Source organism: Arvicola amphibius, chromosome 17, assembly GCF_903992535.2.
Source record: "Arvicola amphibius chromosome 17, mArvAmp1.2, whole genome shotgun sequence".
Classification (NCBI taxonomy): Eukaryota; Metazoa; Chordata; class Mammalia; order Rodentia; family Cricetidae; genus Arvicola; species Arvicola amphibius.
This window is the reverse complement of record NC_052063.2, coordinates 2503468-2516752: the sequence shown is the minus strand read 5'-3', so window position 1 is coordinate 2516752 and position 13285 is coordinate 2503468. Positions and strand designations below refer to the sequence as shown.

Here is a 13285-nt window from a genome sequence, read left to right as displayed (position 1 = left end):
GGCAGGCTTTTGTGAAGCCGACCTAAGAAGACCCTGGCCTGAGACACGGGGACAATGCGAGTTCCACATTATTTATGAGTGACCTCTGGATGCTGTCTCTAAAGGCAGAGTTTAACTGCTAAGAAGTCAGGAAATCATGTGGGCGTGTGAAGATGGATGGGGGTTTAGGGCTGACGTGTAAGGAGTTGCGGGCAGAGGAGACAGGTGCAGCTCTCTAGGCCATTTGCAGCAGTAAACACGTGTGAATGAGCCCCAGGAGATGGAAATCCTGTTGTTTGCTTTATCATTAAGAGGTTTGTCTCTAAACAATAGCAGAGATGGTACTGATAAACATGGGCTGTGTGTTTTGCTTCCTGGGTTTGCCAAGGGCAGGAGCAGACTGTCTCCTTCACTCCTGAACCTGAACTGGAACCAAAGAACAGGGCACACAGCCTGCCATCTGCGTGGCTAGAGCAAGTCCAGCGAGAGTTCCCAGGCTAGACCACAGGCTCAACCAGCCTGATGGGAACATGAAACCAACCAAGCCACGTACATTTTAGGATGAGGATAGAGAGACTGAGGTCCAACCCTTGGCCTCAGAAATCTCATCATGGCAGAAGTCAGCATCACTGGGTGATACAAACGCATCTCTCTATATTTTTGTCAGAGCTAACCACAGTCCAGGCAGGCTATGACTGTTCCATCAGTGGAAATGAGCCCCCCTGGCAGGACAAGAAGGTTCTCTTTCCACACACAACGTTGACTCCTTGGGGCGTGCTCCTAGGTTTATGGTGGGCAAGATAGGGGTGGCACCCCCAGAAGACGCCAGAGGAAGTAAATCGCACACCACTCAGCCAATCTTTGAGGATTTTTTTTTTCGAGATTGCAAAGCTGTTGCGTTTCCTGCCTGTGCCCAGATGGGTTACCTTGTACAGACTGTAAGGAATTCCTGTCTAGCAGACCGGTGAGAGCCATGAAGGGGATGTGCCTCTGCTGGAGATCGGGGTGGGATGAGGGGCTTGTTGCTGCTTCTGGAGGGTTCCATTCAGGACAGATAGGAAGATACAGATGAAGGTGAAACCTTCATCTCCCTCATTGGCCCCATTTGTCTTACTCTTCTGTCCTCTTCCCCCTTTCCAAAGCAATGCCCCCACTAGGACTTCCTGAGAAAGAAACATCTCAGTCAGAAATCACTCTGGCTCCCAGCAGCCCAGCTCAGCCCTGACATACCCATATCTCCTGGGCAGTCACCCCATATATCTATCACTGGGGGCCACTCAAAGGCTTCCTGCCCATTCTACTGGCAGCCCTTCTTGGTGAGGGCTCTTGACAACTGCCCTGGGAAGTAAACAGCCACGACTCAGTGGAACGAATGTGGCATTTGGGGCCAGGCAGACCTGGCCTCCGCTCCCGGATCTGCCACTTCATACCCGTGTATTCCAAATGAACATTGTTTGCCCTCTTGGAGCCTGAACTTCCTCGTTCGAGAAATAAACAATACGGAGATGACAGCAGCGCCTTCCTTGGAAATTACTTTGAAAGGAAGAAATGTAATACGTGCCTGCAACTTGCTTGAGACCCCGGCGGCTGGGGGGGGGGGGGGGAGAGGGAGGAGCTTTAGAGCTGCAGGACCTTCTGCTGTCGCCCAATTTTCTGTGCCCTTTCGATCTGATTAACAGTGAGGTTTCCCCAAGGCACCGAAATTACAGAAACCTCGAGGCGTTTGTTCCATGTAAGGAAGCCCTGACAAAGCCTTCCCGGGGTCACTTTTGTCCCCACCCCATGCCCCTGTCCTCCTGGTGCTAGCCGTGCATCAAGGGACTCTCAACAGCCCACCGTGCCCTGCTAGACTGGCCCTGGTAAGCTGAAGCACCCTGAAGCACCCTTCTTAGGTCTGCCATTATGTTCTGGGTGCCAGAGATGAGGAAGAACCCTCTCTGGTTTCACAATTTATATAATAGGGAGCGCTCCCCACAACAGAGCGAGCAGGTGTTAAAACGTTAGTCTGAATGCTAGAAAACCAACAAGCCTCATTTGTTATCTTCTGAATACAGCCTTGAATCCGGGAGGAAAAATAAAATAATTGAAGTGTCCTGCTCATTCCCCACAACCGGTGTGAACTGGAATTCCTGGTGGGCGGGGAGATGGCGCAGGTGTCAAACTGTCTGTAAGATTGACTGGCCAATTAAAATTTCAGTCGTCGTGGAGAGTTGGAACGTTACAGGTTTGGATCCAAATTATACTGGGCTGTTTTAGCCCCCCTACATAGCCGTTTATTCCCCCACCTCTGCGTGTGACCTAACTTCTTTTTGGCTTAGGTAAATCCCTTTATAACGTACAATCAGATGCCTGGCTTCCATCAGCCCAAAGGCTACGAAAGTCACCAGGTACGACCTGAGACCTAGAGTAAGGATGCCCTGTTCTGTGATAACCTGCCTTCCCGGGGTTTCCACCAATACACGAGAGAAGCGGCTTAATTTGTAATTTTCTTTCACCTGTTCCTATAAAGACGTAGTGAGGCTGCTATTGTTTTGGAATATGGTATTTGAGACAACCTGAATCTGTGTTTCTGGGTCATTGTTACTAGTATTAGGCTTTAGAGTAATATTTTATTCTTTTGTGATTCGTTTTTTGCATCCCCTCTTAGTACAGCAGGAACAACAACAGCAACAGCAAGTACTGACTTGGGATCAGTGACTTCTGTGATCTCCTGCTTCTCTCAGGGTTGCTACAAAGGTCAAGTTATAACAACATAACAGCATAGCACAATGTTAAATGCTGTATCAAAAGAGCAGGCAGTGAGGATGTTTTCCCCGTTAGCTGGTGAACCTCAGGCCAACAGCGTTTGCAGCAGGGGCTGCTCGTTTCTGGAGTTTGGTGGTGTGCGCAGGGCCATCAAGACTATGACTCAGCAATTACCAGCTTTCAAAGCTCAGGCACAGACAGATCTAAGTGAGCTGACAAGAGACCCACACCTCGTATGTCTGATGGAAGCTGTCTGAGGTTGTCTATGGATGAACCGGTTGGAGGCTCAAGAAAGCCTGATCTGGAATTGGAGATGAAATCACAAATACGTGTGACCATGCTATAAATGGCCTTAGTTATTGATAATATTCAGAAATCAATAACACCCACATGATCTCAGCCTAAACTGTTGGTAGCCGATTAACAGCCATCAAACACCAAAGTGTCAAGAAATGCCTCTTGAAGGTTGGAGTAGCTTAGCTTCCAAGTGGACATCTAGAGGGACTACAGGAACACAGAATCTGTGGCACATCTGTACTTGAGACCCTCCTGCTAGATCATCAGTCACAGAACATTGGGTATCTGCGATGGACGCTTCCCACGGTGTAGCATACTCTTCATGCCAAGGTTAAGAGCCTTCTGGGAAATAGGCACAAAGGCAGTGGAGTATGAGGCTGAGATTGGGGAGGCAGGGGTTGACAGAAGCCTGCAGGAAACTCCTTAGGAGCTGAGTTTATTGCTATGCTAAGCCAGAGGACACTGCGACTCCTCTCTCCTGTCTGTGAAAGGTACCTCTAAGGAACCAGACAACGAGAGATCAATGCAGCCTCCCAAGCCTCCAGACTGCAAATGGTCCGAACACACCTACAGGATGGGGACCTTGTCCTCAGCGGTGCCACCAACCTGCTGAGCACTCCTCGGCAAGTTCTCGACTCTCCATGAAGTGAATCTAGGTTTTCACAGTGGGCTAAAGGGATAACGACAGAACGATCATAAATGGATGGAGTGAACATCTAAGACAATTTGATTAGCTCATTCACACTGTCAGATGGGCAGCCCCTGGCAGGTATGAGACACTGTGGCGACAGAATCTGGTTTGCTAGTTTGCCAGATGGGAGGCCCGCAGGGAGGGGACAGACAAGTGGCTTCAGAACCAGTCCTGGCACGGACTGGTGCATACAGAAGTGAAGTAAGTAGCAGATAATGAGGGAACATGTTGAACGGTTATGAAGATTAGTGTTAAGTAGGAATTTGATAAATGGCAGTGAATATGATAATCACCCTTATAGTTATTCATTCAATGCTTAGCACGTGCTAACTGTAGACATGTGTCTGTAACACGGCACAAGGGAAACATTTTAATTATTGTTTATGTGTGTACCATGCAGTGCCTTTCGTATGGTTGATGCTGTACCCGTCAATGTCGGAGTTTCTCAGAGAGGAACAGAACTGACGGAGGATAAGTACAGGAACCAAGGCGTGATTACAGAGGCTGTGCCCCGTGGTCCACATTCGGGAAGGTAGAGACCCAGGCCAGCCAGCAGTGCCATTCTAGTCTGAGAAGCCAACAGAGGAGTTTCTAGCTGGGTTCCACGTCTGGAGGCAGAAGAAGATGGCTGTCCCAGCGTGAAGCCCAGCAGAGAGAGCATGCTATCACTTTCTGGGTTTCTGATCCCTTCAGACCTTGAGGAGATTAGAGAAGTCCACTGTCATTGAAAAAGGTGACCCGCTTTCCTCAAGCCTGCCACATCCGACGTGACTCTCTGCAGGACCTCCATCAGACACAGCCAGAGCAAAGCTGTACCAAGTATCTAGCCACCCTGTGACCTGTCGAGGGACGTGCATGAGTGGTTAGTTACCATGGACTCTGCCTATGTTAGTTTGTTTCACACCTCTGGTTCTTCCTTTGCCCCCATTTTACAGACAGGAAATTGAGACTCAGAGATCTCACATAGTGAGCAGGTGGTGGGGCTTGGTTTCAACCTACGAGTCTGGGTGAAGAATGGATTAAGAAAAGAAATGATCATCAGGTCTAGTTGGGAAGCAACTCAGCAGGGCCTGGCTGAGAATCTCTTGCCTGGGGCTTGAACAGTTTCTGTGAGGAGCTGAGCTATCTTCCAGAGTCCCAAGGCTGGGAGGACATACCCATTTTCACAGCAGGTTCTCAGATCCCTGGGTACCGGGGCTGGAAACCCCTAGGAAAACTCGTGACTGTCTGCGGTACCCTCTGTTTTCACCTCTAATCAAAACTTACTAATGAAACAAACAAACAAAAAAAAAATCAAAAATTAAAAATTGCCTGTCTGTCAGCCAGCCAAGAGTCTAATTAGTGAGAACTAGACCTTACAATCCCAAGGCAGGCTGCCTGCCCGCTGGAGGAAGCATGATAAGAAAACACAGCCTAACGTGACTTTTAGCTGGCAGCGGGAAGGGGCCTGGGAACAGTAGCGGGCGGGCTCCAAACCCCTGCACGGTTCCCACTAGTTAATGTCAGTTCCTCCTCTGGCATGGAACCACTCTCTTCCTGACCCACCCATTTGTATAATTACCTCCGGGATTTGGCTGAAAAGCTCTCTCCTGCTAGATGCCTTTCCCACCCAGCATCAGACTGTTAGATCTGATGCCCTAGATGGCTCATTCATTTCCCTCACATCCCGTGAGGGCCTGGTGGGGTGTCAGCTACTGAGGGTCCCGGATGGGGCGGGCTAAGAGCAGTTCCTGTCCTACCACTGCTCAGAATTTGCTATGTTGATGGGAATAGTCAACGCTCCTGCCATCTAATCTGGACATTTGAGTCCTCCCAAAACTCAGTCATATAACCATAAAGCTGCCGATCATGTTTTTTTTTTTGTTTCAGTTGAAATTGCCACGCGGGGTCAGTGGATGTGTTCTGGAGAGCACAGTTGCAAAGCAGATGAGTGATGGTCAAGAAAAGATTATAAAAGAGTCTTCAGGGACTGTAATTAAAATCTTTGTGAGGCTGGATGAGGTGTCCAAAGCAGGCCAGTCCACTCTTGTGCTGGTCACCATCAGCATTGTTGAGGGAAACAGAAACAGAATGGTTCTGGACCAGCTACCTAAGTTGAGATTCAAGTGTCTCCCACTTGCAAATACCTGGATTTATAGAAGGAAGAGTGAGGCTGAACTAGGGCAGAAGTGGGGGGAGTTAGATGGGAGTCAAGTTCATGATGTGTCAATCTCTCCTTAGCATGCATGACAAGGTCCATGTGGCTACTCAGTCGGGCTTTCCTGGCTGAGGGCTGAATTCCAGGTATGCTTTCTGCATGGTTATTCCCTTACTCACTGGTGTGCAAACTTGAAAAGGAAGTCTTTTTGTTTAAATTTTCCTCTCATTATGTTGCTCCTTGTTGAATACTTAAGTCACGGAAATTGATAAAGAGGAAATCTCACATCCCACTATAGATAATTTCATTGTGCCATTCCCTTTCTAACCTCTGTATTCTTTGACATCCAGTTGGTGTCTGGAGTTGACAAATTTCTCTCCAGGGAAGGTGATGGCTATTTGTCTACCCAACGTTTGTTCTTTCCTTGTGCTTACCAATGCTACGCTTTGTTCTGGAATCAAGGGGATTGATTAAAAACTAGCTTCCTTGTAAGGTTGGTTCAAGAAGCAACAATGGATCTGATGTGGTTCACCATTTTACCTCTTGTATCCAGGATGTTCCCTGGTACCTAGTGGGGCCCAATGAACACACGTGAAATACACAGATCGGTTTTATGCCTGCTTGCTGTGTCACTAGAGGGGCTGATCCACCCCATTCCCCAATGTTCTTTGATTACACAGTCCAGTCTAAGCACCTCAACTGAAGGTGACTTCCATACCTTTGAAAGCATTGGGGAGCTCCTACCCCAACCAGTTCTGTGCGGTGTGTGACTAGACACGCCATGGCCAGCCAGACATAGCAAAGTCCTCTTCTCCAGCCTGTGTGTGTCCCAGTGACACCTCCTGTAGGTAGAGGGGTTGGATATGGCCGCTCAGGCTCAGAGACTCACCAGAGCATGTCTGCTGTCTTCAGGTGGTTTCTGTTGGCCAATTCGATTTGGTGAGGACAGACACTTGTATCCCTTGTCATTGGTAGTGAACACAAATGGTCCCCTGGATCCTTTGTCTGTGGAAGCATTTCGGGGTTGCTTGCTATGGCCAGAAGGCAGGGATGCTGGCTTCCAAGTAGGGAGGGATGCTGGCTTCCAAGAGCCTGTGCTGCCACTGTTTGCTCTGGGACCTACTGGCCTCTGCTGACAGCTGCATGGTCAGTGGTTATGTTCCTTAGCTGTAGTGGACAGCAGGCAGCAGACCACCCCAGCACAGGCCTGTTTCCTGTTTGCCTGTTGCCATGCAGCCTGTCCACCTCAGCTGCTTGAGGAAGGCCAGATGCCTGGAAGGAGTCCGAAGATGCAGAGAGGCCTGTCTACTCTGGACCACTTCCCTTGGCACTAACTTTCTGGGAGAGCCGGGGAGAAGTGAAGACCAGGCTAATGTCCAGTGTCATGTGACCTAGGAGAGGCCAGAAGCTTCAGAGGAGCTACCAAATCCTTATCAGAGGAAGGGAACAAGCTGGGAAGAAAATGAAGAAGCAATGTCTGTCTTGGAACAAGGTGGAGCTCCAAGAAAACTGTGCATAAGGGTTTTTCTAGGCCAAGCCTGTTGAGAGTCTGATCTCCAAGAGGTTCTAAATCTTCAAGGCTAGAAGCAAGGGCAAACCAATATTTTAAGCTGCCAACAGTCAGTTCTTCTGTCAGGGTGGAAGCAGAACCCACCACAGGAGTAATTTATTTAGTGAAAAACACAGCAAGCCAGAGCATGTGAAAGTGAGTTACAATCCTCTTTCAGAACCGAGAAGTTTGACATAGCGCTGCTCAACAGAGCCGGGACGCTATTATTTATAACAGTGTGAAATAGTTGTCTTAGGGGAGATGGGGACTTGGATTTTGGGATGCTGCTGCTGGTGATGGGCTGGCCCTCCACATAGTAGTGGCTAGGAGGGGACTGCTGGAGGGGGCAGTTGATGGACCCAGATGCAATGGTGTCTGATATGTTTATACCCCATCTGAACTAGGGAAATTTCTTTGCCAGATACAAAAATCAATGGAAGCTAACTGCAGGGAAGCACTCAGTAATGCGGAGAGAGGACTCACGGAACTGGAGGAATGATAGACACACGGGGATCAGCAATGCAGAAAAGAACATAGGCCCTGAGAGACACAAACAGAGCTCTCGGTGTGCCCTGGGCGGACTCACATGACCAGCAGTACAGACTGCCGTGCAGGGGCGGCATGGTGGATTGGCTTGCTTCTTGGTGATGGAGGATTAAGGTGAGGACTGGTTATATCACAGTGGCATACAGGAAGCAGGAAACTTGGACCAGAAGTAGGCACAGTATTAGCTATAGAGCTAATAGATTAGCCTAGGGTCCACCTATGTCTGCAAGATAGATTGGGTGCCTAAAATGTTACACAACCTCTGCAAACAGGGCCACTATCTGGGGACCAGGTGTTCAAACACATGAACCGATTCAAGCCCTAAGTGTAGGCAAAGAGGAATAGATGGGTGTTGGGGGCTGTGGACCCCCAGACCCTGAATTTCCTATAAACACCTTGTTATGCTTGCAGCTGCTCTGAGCAAAACAACTTGTTTTCCTGTGTTTGCAGCTGCTCTGAGCACGAGACCCTCAGGAGTTCCTGATTGCAGGGAGTGGTTTCTGGTGGGTTTGTCTGGGGCATGGCTATCAGTTAAGGATCCCTATATAAGCTGCCCCTGGACACCATAAAGGGGGCATTCTTGGGGAATTCAAGGATGACCTGTGTCTCTGTCTCACTGTCTCTGTGAGTGTGTGTTTAAATCTCCAGGCCCCTTTCCCTGCTCTCAAACATCCTGTAGCAGGGGCAGTGTGGGCATAGTACCGTAGTACACATAGTATAGGCGCTACAGGATCGTAGTACACGTAGTAGTACGGACACCACAGTAGGGTGACATAGGCCAGTTTCAGGAGCAGCTGCCCAAGCTGGGCTTTCCTCTGTAAATTAGTCAATTAAAAAAAAAAAAAACTGGAGAGAGGAGGTGCTGTAAACGGCGGACTGGTTTGAAGAATTGTCAGTCTCGTGACGACCAGTAGACGGTTCAGGAAGGAAGACGACACATTGAAAGTGAACTTGTTAAGTTGCTGACTTGAGTTCTTGTTGGTGACCATGTTGTGGTGTCAGTGACTGTGACTGCCCAGCACCAAAGCTCCCCAAGGCCCCTGCTGAGGCTGTATCTGACCGTGTCACCCAGGTGTTCAACGACATGAAAATGTGCAAGTGCTCAATTCCAGAAGTGAAGAAATACAAGGTGGGGATCTTCTTCTTGAGTGAAGACAAGAACATCATCCTGGAGGATGACAAAGAGATCCCGGTAGGAGTTGTGAGGTGTACTGTGAATGACCCCTACACCATTTTTGTCAAGATACTGCCAGACAAGGACTGTTGCTGTGTTCTCTTCGATGCTATCTATGAGACCAAGGAGAGCAAGGACGACAGGAAGTTCATCTTATAGACCCCTGAGAGTGCACACCTTAAGAATGAAATGGTCTATGCCAGCTCCAAGGATGCCACCAAGAAGAAACTGACAGGAATCAAGCATGAGTTAAAAACAAACTGATAGGAGGGGTTCAAAGACCGCTGCTCCCTGGCAGAAAAGCTAGGAGGCCGTGCACGTAGCTGCCTCCAGCCTCCAGCCTCCAGCCTCCAGCCTCCTGCCTCCTGCCTGGAGTGTATGACAGTCCCAGACCTGCTCTCAGGTGTGCAGGCTGCCCCTTTCCTGTAAGAACAGAGGTGCTGGGGGATAGCACCAGGGGAGGTCAAACCCTTCACCCCAATTCCAGACATCCCTCTCCCTCCATTCCCTGAGCTACCCTCCTCTCTCTATTAAATTAAACTATTCTATTAAACTAGTTCTGTTTCCTGAGTTGAAGAAGACAAAGTTTGTGCAGGAGCCTGTATTATTTTTGAAGCCACCCTACTCCTCATCCCTGTCCAGAGCTGTGACTGATTACTAAGAGATAGCTAGGAGTCGGCAAAAGGCATAGAGATGACCTCTTTCACCCATGGGTGCAGGGAGCCGATTTGCTGGCCACCATCATAAGATGGTGCCGAGCCCCTGCAGCGGCGAGTAAACACCTCCATATTAGGCAAGGCTCTAGACAGAACCTCCCGCAGGCACGACCCGTGTCCATTCCCCCTATATAAACAGCTACCGCTCAGTCCTCGGGGCCCCTCGCTTCCTGCTCTTGCTTCAACCAAGAGGCTCCAATAAAGCGTGATTTGAGAATCCTTGGGGAAAAAAAAAAAACTGCGGAGCGGTGGTGGCGCACGCCTTTAATCCCAGCACTCGGGAGGCAGAGGCAGGCGGATTTCTGAGTTCGAGGCCAGCCTGGTCTACAAGAGCTAGTTACAGGACAGGCTCTAGAAACTACAGGGAAAACCGGCTAGGCTGGCTGGAAGACAAACCCCGGAATCCTTTGGCAAAAAGCCGAAGAAATGTTCCTGCACCTCTTCCACAGTGTGGCACATCATAGACAGAGCTCAGCCCAAGGGAAACAGTCTTAACCCTGAAAACATCCATCCCATGGAGAAAGAGCGGATGAAAATACAGAATAGAATGGTGGGCGTTACCGAGCAATCAAAACATGGGCATCTGGGAGCAATATGAGGGGCTTCTAACATAGTTTGGGGGACCCTCTGTGAGGTGGGGATATCAAAATTAAGGTCTAAGGATTAGGTGTAGTAAGTGGGATAGTGCTACACGCTGTAACAAGCAAGCTCCCACAATACAGCGATATCGCCGGTCACATCTCGTTTTCACACCGCCGCTGTGTCTGGTCCGTGATTCAGGGACTCTGACTCCATTCGTCTCCCAGAATACGGGGTCCTTCAGTTGGCAAAGAGGAGACGGATCGGAGAAAACACTCTGGCTTTATTACTGTGCTGGCTATTCCCGCTCATTCTCCCAGGGCTAACCGGGGACTAGGGGCTTGGTGCCGGCTCCAGGCCTGAGAGATCTGGAATCCCATTCTGAAGCCTTAGGTGGTTCTGAGACTTTTCCAAGCTCGCTGTTGCCGTCCCTGAGACCCCAGACTCTACCTGCTCTGCCCACAGCCTCTCCAGCGTCTGTGCATCCGGACTCTCTTTTCTGCCACCTCCCAAACACTGGAAGTCTGTGTGCTTCTCAGTCCACAGTCTGGCCCTGCTTGGCTCCGGCACTTACTCGACTGTCAGATTCTTCACTGTGTTTTTCTTCCGTCAACAGTTTTGCGCTATCAGCACCAGCTGCCACTGGCGAATCCATCACGTTAAGCCCCAAGAAGTCACACCTGCTTCGCCCAAGCTGTTTATCTCAATAATCCCCCCACCGTCTGAAGTACAAACAGGGGGCTATTTATTTTCTCTCTTGACATCCATGAGGCTGTTAAAAGTCTGGATGTGCTGGTAGTTTACACGAAGCCAACTCTAATTATGTACTAAAGCGCCATAAAAGGAAGGACCAGGGCCTCCACAGCTAGGGGACCTATTTTACATTTTTCTCCTCTGACCGAAACTGTTTAAACATGAGGGGCGCTATCTCACTCGGGTCAGACATAAATTTCAGAGCTGTCAAAATGCCCTTGCTGAATTCCATCGTTTCTCAGGCCTTAAACGTTGGGCGTCCACCCTGGCTGTAGAAAGGTAACGTTGCAATCCTGTGACTTTCCCCCGCTTGGATGGAATCGCGCCTCACACACAGAGCACAAGCCTGTGATGCTGATCAAGGCTCCTGAGTGTTATGACTTATCCAGAACACTTGTACCGCTCTTTGAGGAAAGTTTCCTGGCGTTCCAAGCACGGGGGACACCTGGGTCACGACGCTTTTACATGTGGTTGTAAGTGTCCTTTGATATGCATAACCCAGAGTTCACCAAAAGAGTCCCCATACCCATCACTTCCACGACTTCCCTCTGCCTGACCCTTGCCAGGCTCCACCCCATGTCCTGATTGTGCCTGGGGATTCTCACGCTGCAACGGTGTCTCTTTGAACCCTGTTTTCTGCTTTAGCACCTCTTTCTCTTGGCCAGCGCCTGTTCATCTACTGGCAATTTTCTCATTTTTGCCAACACCGCCATTGTTTAGGGCAGAGCTATTACTTCTGGCTGCTCCAGGAAGGGAGCTAATTTATAGTTGCAGAGTTTTTTGTTGTTTTTTTTTTTTTTTGTTTTGTTTTGTTTTGTTTTGTTTTGTTTTAAAAAAAAAAAAAAAAACCTAACCCTTGGGTATATACCCATAAGTAGTATTGCTGGGTCTTGAGGAAGATTGTTTTCTAATTTTCTGAGAAATTGCCATACTGATTTCCAAAGAGGCTGTACCAATTTGCAATCCCACCAGCAATGGAGGAGTGTTCCCCTTACCCCACAACCTCTCCAGCATAAGTTGTCATCAGTGTTTTTGATCTTGGCCATTCTTACAGGAATCTCAGAGTTGTTTTGATTTGCATTTCTCTGATGGCTAAGGATGTTGAACATTTCCTTAAGTGTCTGTCATTCAGCCATTTTAGAGTCCTCTATTGAGAATTCTGTTTAGGTCTGCACTCTATTTCTTTATTGGATTATTTGTTCTTTTGATGACCAATTTCTTGAGTTCTTTGCATATTTTGGATATCAGCCCGATCAGTCCGATGTGGGGTTGGTGGAGATCTTTTTCCATTCTGTAGGCTGCCTCAATCGTACGACAAGGACTTGCGCTCAACTACATTCAGAGCAGCATTGTTTGTCATAGTCAGAACCTGGAAACAACCTAAATGCTCTTCGACTGAAGAATGGATAAGGAAAATGTGGTACATGTACATAATGGAGTACTACACAGCAGAAAAAAATGACATCTTGAAATTTGCAAGCATTAGATGGATCTAGAAAACATCATATTGAGTGAGGTAACCCAGATCCAGAAAGACAAATATCATACGTACTCACTCATAAGTGGCTTTTAGACATAAAGCAAAGAAAACCAGCCTACAATTCACAATCCCAGGGAACCTAGACAACAATGAGGACCGTAAGAGAGACATACATAGATCTAATCTACATGGGAAGTAGAAAAGGACAAGATCTCCTGAGCAAATTGGGAGCGTGGGGATCATGGGAGAGGGGAGAGAAACAAAGAAAAATGTATAGCTCAATAAAATCTACAAAAATCTACCCCAACTTCAAATTCTGTTTGCCACTGGGTCCTGTAGCAGCATCAGCCTCCTCCTGCCCCCATTGGCTTCTTCTGGATCATCTCTTCCCTGAGTGAGTACCCAACCAGACTGGGGAACTGAGGGCGAAGGAAGCCTTCTCTGCCATCTTCCTTCCTCTCTTTTATCATGCCTGTAGACACAACCACATCTCCTCTCAGTCTTCCACACTAATGCTTCTGTCTGTGTGAACGGGACACGGCCGATAGCTGACAACATGAACAGCACATACCAGCCACTGGGCTAAGTGTTTTTCACGTAATATTTCACCCAGGCTTCACACTAGCACCGCGGGGTAGA

At 48.6% G+C, this 13285-nt stretch overlaps 1 pseudogene; it reads left to right on the top strand.

Annotated features, from left to right (window-relative positions):
• The first annotated feature begins 9028 nt into the window (after positions 1 to 9028).
• LOC119803254 lies at positions 9029 to 10432 on the top strand (annotated as a pseudogene).
• Positions 10433 to 13285: the final 2853 nt, after the last annotated feature.